The following is a 14,034-nucleotide window of genomic DNA, read 5'->3' on the forward strand; positions in this document are numbered from 1 at the left end:
CAAATTATGTAATTCATATTCGAGTTAAACAAAAAAACTTAATTTTTTATTTGAGTTGATTCAAATAACTTGATTAACTCAAATAACACGAACTATTTAATATAAAATTTAAAATTTTTATCGAGTTTTTCGAATCGAATCGGATTTTGCTCAACCCTACATCTCTATTAGTTATACGCTGATATTTTTATAAGAAGATATAGGTTAAGTGTAGGGGTGAGTATTCAATCAAGTCGAGTCGGATCGAGTCAAAAAATTTTAAGTTAGTTGAGTTGACGAATCCTATTTTAGGAATCGAACTCAATTTTGATTTTTTTAGAATTGGATCGAATCAAGTTAAAAAATTTCGAGTCAAGTCGAGTCGAGTTAACGAATCCTATTATTTGTACTCAATGTTGCACTTACATGAACCGATTATTTAACTAGTAAACGAAGTATAAAATTATTTAACAATATAAACAATATAATGGTTTTGTCTTTTAACTTAATTAGTAAACTTTATCAAAACAACGTAGTTTTACCTGTTTTACCTTTTAACTTAATAGTTTTGACTTTTAACTTTAGAAAAGATAAACATTTATCAAAATGACGTAGTTTTACCTTTTCTTATTCGAATTTTCGGATAACTCGAATTGTGTAATTCACATTCGAGTTAAACCAAAAAAGTTATTTTTTTATTGGAGTTGATCCAAATAACTTGATCAACTCAACTAACTGGAACTATTTAATTCAAAATTTAAAATTTTCATCGAGTTTTTTGAATCGAATCGGATTTTACTCACCCCTAATTAAATGTATGATCTTGATTATGCACTACAACGTGGTTGATTTAGATAATAGTATGTAATTTACTTTTAAAATTATAACATTATTATTATTAAATATTATTTATTTATCTGAATAAAATAAGTAATTAATTAGAATTTTAAAAAATATTATGTAATTTGTCTATAGCTCCCTATATGTATTACATCTTCACATTTATAAAGGTTTTCCATTATTTATAAATTTAAAGGCCTTATGAAAACATAATACATATGTTGATGGATGTAACTTCAATATTTTAGGTATTATTTTTCATGAAGATTTTGTTTAAAGTCTTTACAAATCATTTATGAGTAAATAATAAGTTTATTGAGTCAAGACCCTTAGTGCTTTTAAACACTGACACAATACAATGAAATATATATATATATATATATATATATATATATTCTTATTTAAATTGTTAAATTATATTTATATTAATGCAAAAGAGTTTAAAATCCTCTATTTGAGCTAACAATGATAAATTAATTAAGTCTTTTAGTTAACTGAAAATCATCGTTAATTGATTTGATCATTAATTGATGTTAATGTAGTTGATAGAAGTAATGAGAAGCTGAAATATGGCATGCGATGTGAATAAGTATATATTTAGAAAATTTTAAAAAATGAGCTTGTGGAATGAATTTGGATAAATTAACTTTATTTTTATGGACATCTATTTGTCCATATTATTTTGGACGTGATTTAAAATATTGTAAAAATTATAGACAAATTGGAAAATTATAGTAATTGTTAATAATTATTAAAAATTTTAAAAATTTTAATTTTTAAAAATACATTAATAATTTAGTAAAGAAATTAAAAAACTATACAACTTATAAAAAGTATAAAATATTATCGATTACAATATTAGACATTATTGAGAATTAAAACGAAATTTGACACAAATACACATACCCATATACATATGAGAAATTATCGGTACATTATTAGTGGAGATCTTAGATTTTACAAACAAGGTTAGAGGTTAACTGATGTCTTATAAAAATATACTAAAATATTAAAAGTAGATAATTAAAAAAGAGACACATATCTAATTTTCAAGACTGTTTGTAGAATAAAAATAAAAATAAAATCTGTTTTTCTAATACTAACTCATATATTATATATGTATGATAAAAAAATATTTTGAAAAAAATTAAAGGTAGGAAATCAACAAATATCAAGCTCTTTCAATTAATTAACTTAAAACAAAGAGATTCACACCGCCACCCAGAAGCCAGATGACCCAAGTCATCGCCTCCCCTCATCATGTTTAATCACCTAATGATTAAATTCATCTTCACCCTTGGGTTTGCCAAATATATGTTGATGTTTAGCTTCCATTTCCGAGTCTTTGCAATTATGATTATACAATTAAAGGTGATCATGGGTTAGATCGGGTCGGGTCGGGTTTAAGTCGAGTTCAACCAAAAATGTAGGCCCTTTTATTAGGTTCGGGTCTGGCCCGGCACAGAAAATGAGTCTAAAATTTTACCCAAGTCTAACTTGGATAAAAATGCTAAAATTTGGGCCCAACCTTGTATTAATTTTTTATATTATTTTTATATCATTTTTAAATATATTTAATATATCAAAATACTAAAATATTAAAATAAATATTTCCTAACAAATTGAAAATAAATTTTAAAAAATATGTAGAGTTAAATAACACTAAGATAAATACAACCTTAACAAGTAAATGCCTCTAAAATAATAATAAAATTAACAAATGCTTTTAAAATAATAACAAAATTAACAATAAAATAAATTTATACAATATCCAAATAATAACAACAAAATAGTAGCAACATAATAGTAAAATGATAGCAAAATAGGGAAAAAAATAACAAGAAAATAACATTCAAAAACACAAAAAAAAGAGTAATTTTTTTTATCTTTTAATGAATTCGGGCCGAGTCAGGTCGAGCCCAAACCAAAAATGTCTTACTCAATGACAAACTCTTTTTTTAAACCGGTCTTATTTTTTTATCAAAATTCTTTCTTCGAACCTATATTTTTATTCAAATTCTCCCACATTTCAAGCGGGTCTTCAGGCTGGGCCAAATAACCCGACATATAATCAATTCTTATACTTCCTCTCCCCATCAATAGTCATTTGAAAGCAATGTCCTCGGATCATTTCAAAAGCGGCTGACTCTACCCTTCTACGTCTTTATCCTACCATCCGCCTTTTTCTCATCATATATGATGTACCCAACATTTAGAAATTTGGTTGATTTCATTATTTTGTTTTCTTTTGTCTATTTTCAACTAAAAATCAAAATTATTCAATAATTATTACATTTAAATATTTGGAAGTATTTAGTAAGCTTGTGGATATAGTCTTTTGCTTTTTCGTATTTTTATCTATAAATTTATATTTACATTTTTATTTAGTTTAAAAGAAATAATTTCTTAAAGTTGATTTGGACGACATAAAGTAATTGAAAGGAAGTGTAATTACACTTTCTTGTAATCAAAAGAACTGTAATTTCTTTAACATGTTTGGTTAACAGAATATAATCACATCGTAATTTTTTATGTCAAGTTTAGTAATTCAAATTGTAATTACACAATTACATGATTTATATTTTTAAAAATATTAATTACTATAAAAATTATTTGTATGATAAAATGATTTTAAATAAGTAACAAAAATTAAAATTAAATCATCATATGTATTATATCAGTCTAAAAAATAGTTAATAATACAATTATTAATAAAAATAGCAGTAAAAAATAATATGATATGTAAATTTTTTTGAATAAAATCGACTAATAATTTATTGAAAGTAAAGAATGTAAATATAACTGGATTCTAAAAACTGGGTTTGGGCTTTTTAAGATTTTAGCATACTTCCGGCCTTCCCATTAAAATAGAACAAAATTCAAAAGAAAAAACAAAGCCTAGGAAAATACAATTCATTTAAAGCTACGAAAAAGGAAACCTATAGTAATTATTCTAATCGATTTCAAGAACAGTTGGACGCCTCCTTCCATCGTCTTTTCACATCATATGTCCCATCTGTTATGTTGATAGTTTTTCCCATATCTTTCATAATCTGCTATCCGATTCTTTTTTTCTTCATAAAACAAGTCTGTCTGGGTTCTGTCTCCAACGTCCCTCTGGATTCAGATGATAATGATCCAATGTCGCTCTTACTAGGTGCGTTTCCTCTCCCTTTCTTAAAGGTTCTTCTGCGATTTTGTGAGCGTAGACGTTCTCTGTTCTGTTAATAAACTGGAAATTGATTTCTTGAAAGTACATATTATTGCTTTGAATATCGTTGATGATTGCCCCTATAACTTATTTATCTTGCTTCATTGTCTGGCATTTCTTGATGACTGTGCGTGAATCTGTAACGCTCCTAACCTGAATCAGTCACCGGAATAGAGTTATGGAGCATTATCGTAATTATCGATTTATTTATCAGATATTTCATTAATCCGATATCTTTTTTTTTCTACGTTCAAGTCTCGTATTCGAGTCATCCAGATCTTTATAAAGAAATTTGATCGTCGTTTTCATTTATTTCATGTTGTAATACATTCAACTAATGCTCTAAATAAAATTACCATTTTACCCCTAAACTTTTAATTAATGACGATTTCATCTTTAGGTTAAAATAAAATAAAATTCTTACAATTTAATCCTTATTTCCGGCCGTTATTCTCAAATAAATTGATAACAACCCGTGAATTCTATAAAATATCAGAATATTTCATAATTTCATCACTTTTCAATTTAATCCTTAAAACATATTTTTTCCTGATCTTGAACTAAATTAATAATTTCATTCAATTTTGTAATTTTAAATAATAAAATAATCCATTTCATGCAAATTGGTCATTTCTAACATTTTTTTTACAAAATTACCCATAAAATTTTATTTTTATTCAATTTAGTCCATGAGCCTAAAACATGCAAATTAGCCATGCTAGCTGAATATTCATACATATTTTCCTCCTCCTCCTCTCCATTCCACATCCTTAATTTATATAACATGCAACAAGTAACATTATCAATAATTTCACTATTTACTTATATGTATATTTAAAACTGTCCATTTGCACATAGTCACTAAATTATTTATATCTTAAGCTACAGAACTCAAAATTAAGATTCGCTAATTTTCCCTGAAACTAGACTTACATATCTTATTACCATAAAAATTTCATAATTTTTTGTTTAGCCAATAAGTACAGTTTATTCTTTAAAGTTACCCCTTTTCTGCTGTCTGACAGTTCCGACCCTTCTTCACTAAGAATTAATTATCTCATCGTACAAGATTCGGATATGTTCCCACTTATTTATATTGAAAATAGACTCTTTAAGGATTTTAAACATATAAATTTAATCCCTTAATTATTTTTCTCCAATTTTTGATGATTTTATAAAGTCAGAACAGGGGAACCCGAAATCATTCTGACATTGTCTCACAAAACTTATTATATCTCATGATTTACAATTCCATTGCTTACACCGTTTCTTCTAAGAAACTAGACTCAATAAGTTTTAATTTCATATTTTATTCATCCTCTAATTCGATTTCTAAAATTTTTGGTGATTTTTCAAAGTTAGACTATTGCTGCTGTCCAAAATTATTTTAGTGCAAAATGTTGATTTTCATTTTGTCCCAAATTTTACAGTTCATACAATTCAGTCCTTACTTAATTAACCCCTCAATTAAGTTAATTTTCGAAATTAATACTTTTCCTATACATTATAAGCTATTTCATAACTATTGAAATTCAGAATTTTCACATAAAACTCTAACTTCAAACTCTTTTACAATTTAGGTCCCAAACATTCACTTTCTATTCAATTCTTTCAATAAAATCAGCATATAAACAATTTAAAGCTCTAATTCCATGCCAAATCATCATATAATTCCAGCACATATTCATAGAAACTTTCAATTTCTTTCATAGAATCAAGAACTAATGAATTCAACAAGTGGACCTAGTTGTAAAAGTCACAAAAACACAAAAATTTCAAGAAATAATCAAGAATTGAACTTACTTGCAGTAAAAATATGAAAAACCAGCTTAAGGGAACTCTTCCATGGTGTTTTTGCTGATGAGAATGCAGAAAAATAAAGAGAAATCTAGATAATTCCACTTTAGTCCTAGCTTTATTAAGTAAATTTTGTAATTTTCCAATTTTGCCTTTAATTCCCCTTATTTTCTTGCTGATTTCATGCCCTTGCCGTCCAGCCCAAATAGACCTACCTTTTAAACCCTCTTTCTTTTATCATTTAAGCTATTTAATCATTTCCCACAATTTTGCATTAGATACAATTTAGTCCTTTTTGTTCAATTAGCTATTAGTACTTTAAAATTTCTTGACGAAACTTTAATACTAACTTATTAACACTCCATAAATATTTATAAAAATATTTTTGGCTCGATTTAAAATTCCTGAGGTCTCGATACCTCGTTTTCGATTCTAATTATTTTAATATATATATATATATATTTTAATACGCTATTCACTATTTCAAAATTTTTCCTAACTTCACATTTAACTTATACTCACTAAATTAATAATATTTCCTACTCATTTTGCAGATTTAGTGATCTCGAATCACTGTTCCGACACCACTGAAAATTTGGCTGTTACAGAATGCCCCATTAACATTACTAAAAGAAAGCCCATCGAGATTCCTAGCTTTATAGCTTAAAGTCCTGTATAAGCTTCTGCTGCAAATGGAGATAGAACATTTGTATTTAAAATAGTCTTCGTTGTTAGGACTTCCCTCGTCCGATTCCAAACCACCAAACTCGTTGCCGATTTGAAATTTTTTTGTCAAAAGTCGTGTCGAATTGAACCGTCACCCTGGTATTAGCATCTCGCTGACAATGGCTTCTATTTGTGTTCAAGGTACACTTTCATTCTGTCAAACCGTCAAGTTCAGCCATATAACTTTAAACTTTTTGTGATAACTCTCTTCCTGTCTAAGATTTTCTTTCATGAATGAGTTTGTTTCTCGAGCCCCAGATGAACCACAATCCGCAGCAGAACATTAGACACTGTTTGGAAGTGCTCCTATTAAAAATCCAGGTAATCCAATCCTAGAAACTTTGAATCATAGTGTTGCTAACCCAAGAGAGGTCTAACATTCGCCATACCTCTGATGTTGTAGGATAGTGCCGAAAGACGTGAGAGTTGTCTTCTTCCCCAAGACCGCAATGAGGACATACTGCATTATCAGCCACTCGTTTATACTTTAGATTGACTAGAGTCGGGATAAAATTCCAGGAAATTCTCCAAATTGTAATTGTAATTTTTTAGGGTAGCTGTAGATTCTGGAGCTTTTTGTAGAAATCCTTTAAATTGGCCTATATTAAAAAGTTATTAGGATCCGAACTAGCATCTTGTAATAGTTTGTAGGCATTTCTGACTGAAAATTCACCCGATGGTTCTCCCTTCCACACTTAAAAATCATCATGGTGAGTTTTCGCAAGAGGAATTGCAAAATCTTTTGAGCGATATTTGCTTGAAAGGTACTGTTAACTAGATCTGTTTTCCAAGTTTTATTTGTAGCATCAATTAAATCAGAGACTAACTTTACTCCTTCATTGTCGTTTCTGTTACTCCAGTCATCTGTATCTTTACCTGAGATCCAACGGTCATCTTAAACGGATATTCCAGTTCCCCCTTACTCTCTAACATAGCCCATTCTATAACAAGCCCTTTGCAGCCCAGACACTCTTCTAAGTAAGTGAATGTAGGTTCCCTAATTGTGCATTAAGAAAGTCTGAATGTGGGTAATATTTAGCTTTAAGAACTCTTGCTAATAAGGAATTTGGATGATTAATGAGACGCCAACCTTGCTTGGCTAATAATGCAATATTAAACTGGCTAATATTTCAAAAACGAGACCTCCATTCTCCTTTAAAGTACAAAGGTTCCTCCATGCACACCAGTGTATTCCCTTTTTGCCTTGTCCCTTCTGCGACCAAAATTTAGTAATAATGCCCTCTATCTCAACACACAACGATTTAGGTAAAAGGAAATAGACCATTGTATAGGTTGGAATTGCTTGTAAAATAGCCTTAATGAATACTTCCTTCACACCTTGGGATAGATATCTAGTGCTCTAATTATCAATAAGCTTCTTAATCCGATCTTTTAAATTTTGAAACGACTCTCTTTTCTTTCTTCCAACCATGTTAGGCAATCCAAGGTAAGGCTCCGGTCGTTTGAACTTTGCACTCCTAAAATGTTGACAACCACTATTTTGTTGTCCTCTGATGTATTCTTGCTAAAAAAGACGGTTGATTTATTGAAGTATTGCCCTGAACAAGTTCTATATTCTCTGAGATTTCCTTTCAAAAGAGTAGCTCCTCTACTAGTTACCTCACTAAATAAAATGCAGTCATCTGAAAATAATAAGTGCGATACCTGCGAACCACTTCTGCTGACTTTTACTGCTTTCAATAGCCCTTCTCTAGTTGCAAGTCATATTAAGCTAGATAAACATTCCCCACAAATAAGAAATAAAAACGGACTTAATGGATCTCTTTGACGAAATCCCCTTGTTGGTCGAAATTTTTCTTTTGTGAATCCATTAGCTATTACCGAATAAGAGACAGAGGTTACGCATTTCATAATAGTTTCTGTCCAATTTATAGCAAAGCCCATTCGAACCATTATTTCTTTTATAAAATTTCATTTAACTCTATCATATGCTTTACTCATATCTAATTTCACTGCCATAAATCCTTTTCTTCCCAGCCTCTTCTGGTTCAATGTATGAAGGATTTCATAAGCTAGTAATACATTACCTGAAATTAATCTCCCTGGTATGAAGGTGCTCTGAGCCAAATCAATACATTTCTCGATAACTTCTTTAAACCAATTTGCAATAGCTTTTGCAAAATTTTATAGATCACGTTGCATAAGCTGATGGGCCTGAACTGCTTCATATTAGAGGGGTTGGAAATTTTTGGAATGAGTACTATTGATAAACCGTAATTTATACATATTTTTCCCCCATGTTTAACGCATTTTATGGATGATTTTCCATTAGAATTGGTGAATTCGATGTTCCTAATGCTTTAATTTCATGTTTTACACTTAAGAGAGCATAGGAGAGCGAAGGGAACGAGAAATGGGCCAAAAACAGAGAAAATGAGCCAAAGTATGAAATCAACACGGCCCTGACCTCCTCACATGGGCAGACCACACGGCCGTGTCAATCTGGCAGAATTGAAGCACGACTCACACGGGCGTGTCCCTGCCGAACCCAAGTTAAGTCCAATTCGGAAAAAGCCACTTTTGAGGGCTTTTAGGCATTCCAAAGCCTATAAATACACCCTAGAAGAGGAGAAAAAGGGAGACAGAGAAGGGGGTAAGGAATTACCCCAAGGAAGCCGATTGATCCATCTCAGAAGCCGGATTCATCATCAAGACTGAAGATCTCTCCTCAATTTCCCTTTAGGAGTTTTGGGTTTTCTTTATGTTTTGTATTCTTTATTCTTCGAAGATGTTTTCTTATTTAATAATGAACTAAATCCCCTAAATACCTAAGGGGAATGAAACATAAGACGAATCTTGTTATTATTTTCTGAATCGTATAATAAATATTTAACTTGTTCTTAATTAGGTGTTCTTAATTCTTGTTTTGATATCCCAGGATACTGATTCAAGACATGCTTTTATTCAGAGGAGGAATAGACCCTGTCTAAAAGTACTTTTTTCATAATTAAACGGAGTTGATTGCGCGCCTAGAAATAGGGTGACATGATTTTGTCGGATTATGGTGAAACCTAATAAGGGGATCCATAGATCGAGTTAATGCAATCCTAGAGTGTTAATTAGAGAAAAGTCTCGGTTATTCAATCTAGGGATTAGACGTTATTAGTCTTGAATAGAGATAATAACATAACTTAGGAATCCCTACGGAATAAGTTGAATGAATAAATCATCCGATTTGGAGCCAGAATAACAAGTAAAGTCTAAGTGGATTTTTTCTTAGGTATTGTCTCAAGTCAATCGATTTTCCCAAAAGCAATTCCCCAACTCTTTTCTCTGTGTGTTCTTAGTTTAGATAATTAGTTAAATTAAAACAAAACCCCATTATTCTTAGGCTAGATAATAAAAAGACAGTTATTACTAGTACTTTTGGTTCCCTTGGGTACAATATCCTGGTCTTGCCATTACTATACTGTTGTTCGATAGGTGCGCTTGCCTTTTCGTCGTGATAATAGTTAGTCTAGGTTTGATCTTCATTATAAATATTTATTACTTGTCACGAATCACGCGATCAAGTTTTTAGCGCCGTTGCAGGGGAACTAAAATATTAGGAACGCTAAATTTTTATTACTTTAGCCATTTATTTTCCTTACAATTTAATTTAATTTTATTATTTTTATTATTTATTAATTTACTTTTTACTTCTCTTGGCAGGTTTTTATAGTTTATGACTAGAAGAAACCCGTCGAGACCATTACTTTTTGACGAAAAAATCGATCGTACAGTTCATAGAAATCAAAGAGAGATAAGGCGCAGCTTACGATACACGGAGAACGAGCAAGAAGAGGATACTCAACTCCCAACCGACGAGATGGTTGAAAACCAAGGCAATCAGCTACCTCCTACAATTGCAGCTAATCAAAATCCTGCTCCACGTACTATGTATGATTATGCTAAACCTTCTCTAATAGGAACTGAATCTAGCATAGTTAAACCTGCTGTAGCTGCAAATACTTTTGAATTAAAACCTAACACTATTCAGATGATAAAGCAGTTTATTCAGTTTGATGGTTTGCAGGATGAAGATCCTAACGCTCACTTAGCAAATTTTCTGGAATTTTGCGATACATTTAAAATCAATGGCGTTTCTGATGATGCCATTCGTCTTCGGTTATTTCCCTTTTCACTGAGAAACAAAGCTAAACAGTGGTTGAACTCGTTACCACGAGGGTCTATCACTACTTAGGAACAAATGACCGAGAAATTTTTACTAAAATATTTTCCGTCGGCTAAAACAACTAAATTACGTAATGATATCTCTTCTTTTGTGCAGATGGATTTAGAAACACTTTACGATACATGGGAGAAATACAATGACTTACTGAGAAGGTGCCCTCACCATGGGTTACCGCTTTGGCTTCAAGTACAAACATTCCACAATGGTCTGAATCCCTCGACTCAGCAAATGGTTGACGCAGTTGCTGGAGGAACTATCAACAACAAAACACCTGAAGAGGCTTATGCATTTATTGAAGAAATGTCAATGAATAATTATCAGTGGCAAGTCATGAGGACTAAGCCAACAAAATTGACCGGCGTTTATAACGTCGACTCAGTTACTATGCTGTCAAATCAGGTAGAACTTCTTAATAAAAATATTGATGGTTTACTTAACTCTACACAGGTTGTAACACCCCAAACCTGGCTCAGACGTTACGGCTAAATCTGGCGTGTCACATTAAAGCATTATTGTATAGGTCATGTTTTATCTAAAGTCTTTCTTAGTGTTTAAAGAATATCTTCGTTAAAGATTAAAGTGAATAGAAGCTGTGCACCAGGTAGGATGCCAGAAAAGAGGAGGTGAGTCAATTAGACTGCTTAAGTACTCAGCTCTTCACGGATCCAATCATAGGCATGCACATAACCATTGCCACATTTTAACTGAGTGATTATTCAGGGAAAACCAATTCGTTTAAAACCATTTGAAAACATTTTCGTTGCGGAAGCCTTGCTTTGTTATCGCGATATTTTGAAATCAAGTAACCTTTTTGAAACGCACCCTAGAGCTATTCAATTTCAAACAGTTAAAACAATATCATATCTAAGCTAACAAAACATACTAAAAACAACTAAAAATAATTAAAGCGGCCTTATTACAAATTAAAACTCGAAAACATAAAGGAAATAATATAAAATAAAAGTGAAGGTATAAACACTTATTTTAAGCAGTCCATATAGCCACTCTGAATCTTTCCAGCTCCAAGTCCACCGATCTAAGGCTCACCTGCAAAGATGGGAAAAAAGGGGTGAGTTTGGAAAACTCAGTGTGTAAAGTATCCCAACCAGAGCCCAAATCAGTTCAAGCTTTACTGGGCCTAAGCCCTATTCAGAAATTAGAGTTAACTGGGCCTTTAGCCCATATCAATATTAATCTCGGCCATAGCCCCTTACAGTATCAGAGTATACTAGGCCTAGCCCATGTCAGTATCAATCTGAGCCGTAGCCCTATTACAAGTCGAGATATATTACGCCTTGCCCATATTAACACAGTTGGGCCCATTTCAATACAGTTGGCCCATAACAAAACAGCCTCATATGATTAATGCATGATAACCCCATCCAACCCTGTACTTGCCTCCGTCCATCCCTACACTTCTTGTGGGGAATAAATCACCTATGCCATCTCTACACTTACAGTGTTAGCACTGGTTGTGGCACTAACTATAATCCGTAGCAAAGCTGTTTATATCAGAATATATGGCACAGCCACCAGAACGGGTTCTTCCTTCATAACAAAACCCAACCTCATGCAGTATGACATGTATGCAGAATATATATATCATTAACAAGGCATGCTTCAGAAAGACAGTCAGATTATAGCGTAAGAATAGCTATTTATCCTCGAGAGGCGTAATCGTAAACTTACCCCTTTAGTGGTATTACGATAATTTTACCTTATAAAGGTATTTCAGTGATTTTATCAGTTTTTTTAAGGTTTCATGCTCATTACAATTATTAACGTGTCTTCAGAATACTTACCGGACGTTTTTACCAAAATGGGCCCGTTAGCCCATTACCCAATTTCGGCCTATCGTAGCCCAAATTCACCGAGGTGCACGAAATTGTGCACTTTGCAATCTTACTGTTGAAGTTACCAAAATTATCAATACAAACAATCCCACGAGTGTTCGCACACTCGCAAGTTCTTGAAATACCGGCTTTTCGGTATTTCGGCATTTCAGCTTTTGCCGATCTAGTCTACTAGTAGGTGTCGTTTACACACTTGATTTGCGACGACTGCTACCGAAATCTCCCACGATATCCTAAAATCGGTCACTAGATATATCAGATCCAAAATACATTTGCAACCATTATAAACTTATTTACCATAATCGGCCATCAATACATATGGCCCTTGAGATCCTACCTTTGCCAAAACTAGTGACTAGATCTCGATCTAGTAGTTCCACTTGTCCAAGCCTTCGATCAGCAGCCTCTAGATCACACTAACACCAAAACAAATCAATTGTTACAACCCTTAGAGCCTTAAGCTCCATTCGACAGCCTCCCTATGCCTTTAGGGATTTCGGCTTTTCTAAAACCCGAAATAAAGAATAGATCTGAATACTTACCACAGGTTATTTCAACCAAAACAATTCCACTTTAGTTTCTACTCAAATCTGATGCAGATCCAGCTCTTAAACACTTGCAGAAATTGAATCTTAGAGATCTAAAGATTCGGCTATATGTCCCTAAAAACTATAGTGTTTTCAGCTTTTGGAACTGTGAAGAGGAAGATGATTTGGTATGGTGGTTTTTACAGTGGTATTGCCGACAGGGGTTGAGGTTTAGAAGATGTGAAAATCAACCAAAAGAGATGAAGAAAATAGGAGGATTTTGGCTAGAAGAAATCGGCACAAGAAAAAACTTTTGGGATTTCGGCTTTTATGGCAATCGGCTATAGACGTTTAGAAAAGAATGGGAATGAAAGAGGAGATGAGTAGAATGGTAGGAATGTTCTGGCTAGAGAAGAAAAGAAAGAGAAAAATAAAATATAAGAAGAGAGGAAAAGAGAAGAAAGAATTCGGCACTCAGGAGATCTAACTTTGCGTTTTCAGCTTTTTGAGATACTGAGAAGAGAATAGAATGAAAGGGAAGGCTCTAGATGGCTAACCCTAATTCGGCAAAACAAAAAGAAAATAAAGCTTGCCCTAATGGGCATTCAGACCCATAGCCCAACCTTCCTAAAGCCCTAGCCGAATTTCCACTTAAACTCTATCACATGCCCGGCACATGCACACAAAAAATAAAAGTAACAACACGTTTACCTTGTGACTTGAACTCTGGCTCACCCTAACATCCACACGTCACTCCCCAAACACCTAGGTGGTGCCACATGCCACTTTACCACAGATCTTTTTGTATCCTATTTTACCAACTCAACTTTAAAAGCCCATATCGCCAGAACCCTCTCTCCCAAAATTAAAATTCAGGAATTGCCTCGAATTAAATTTACTTTTGGG

The 14,034-nt window shown here is 32.4% G+C and overlaps 1 long non-coding RNA gene and 1 other non-coding gene across 2 annotated transcripts; one reads left to right on the forward strand and one right to left on the reverse strand.

Annotated features, from left to right (window-relative positions):
• The first annotated feature begins 3,720 nt into the window (after positions 1-3,720).
• On the forward strand, positions 3,721-11,185 carry LOC128284221 (uncharacterized). Its single transcript, XR_008274594.1, has 2 exons — positions 3,721-3,976; positions 10,226-11,185. It is a non-coding gene; the product is annotated as an uncharacterized LOC128284221 (long non-coding RNA).
• On the reverse strand, positions 10,812-10,918 carry LOC128284516 (small nucleolar RNA R71). The gene has a single exon (XR_008274941.1). It is a non-coding gene; the product is annotated as a small nucleolar RNA R71 (small nucleolar RNA).
• Positions 11,186-14,034: the final 2,849 nt, after the last annotated feature.

Source organism: Gossypium arboreum, chromosome 11 (assembly GCF_025698485.1).
Source record: "Gossypium arboreum isolate Shixiya-1 chromosome 11, ASM2569848v2, whole genome shotgun sequence".
Lineage (NCBI taxonomy): Eukaryota > Viridiplantae > Streptophyta > Magnoliopsida > Malvales > Malvaceae > Gossypium > Gossypium arboreum.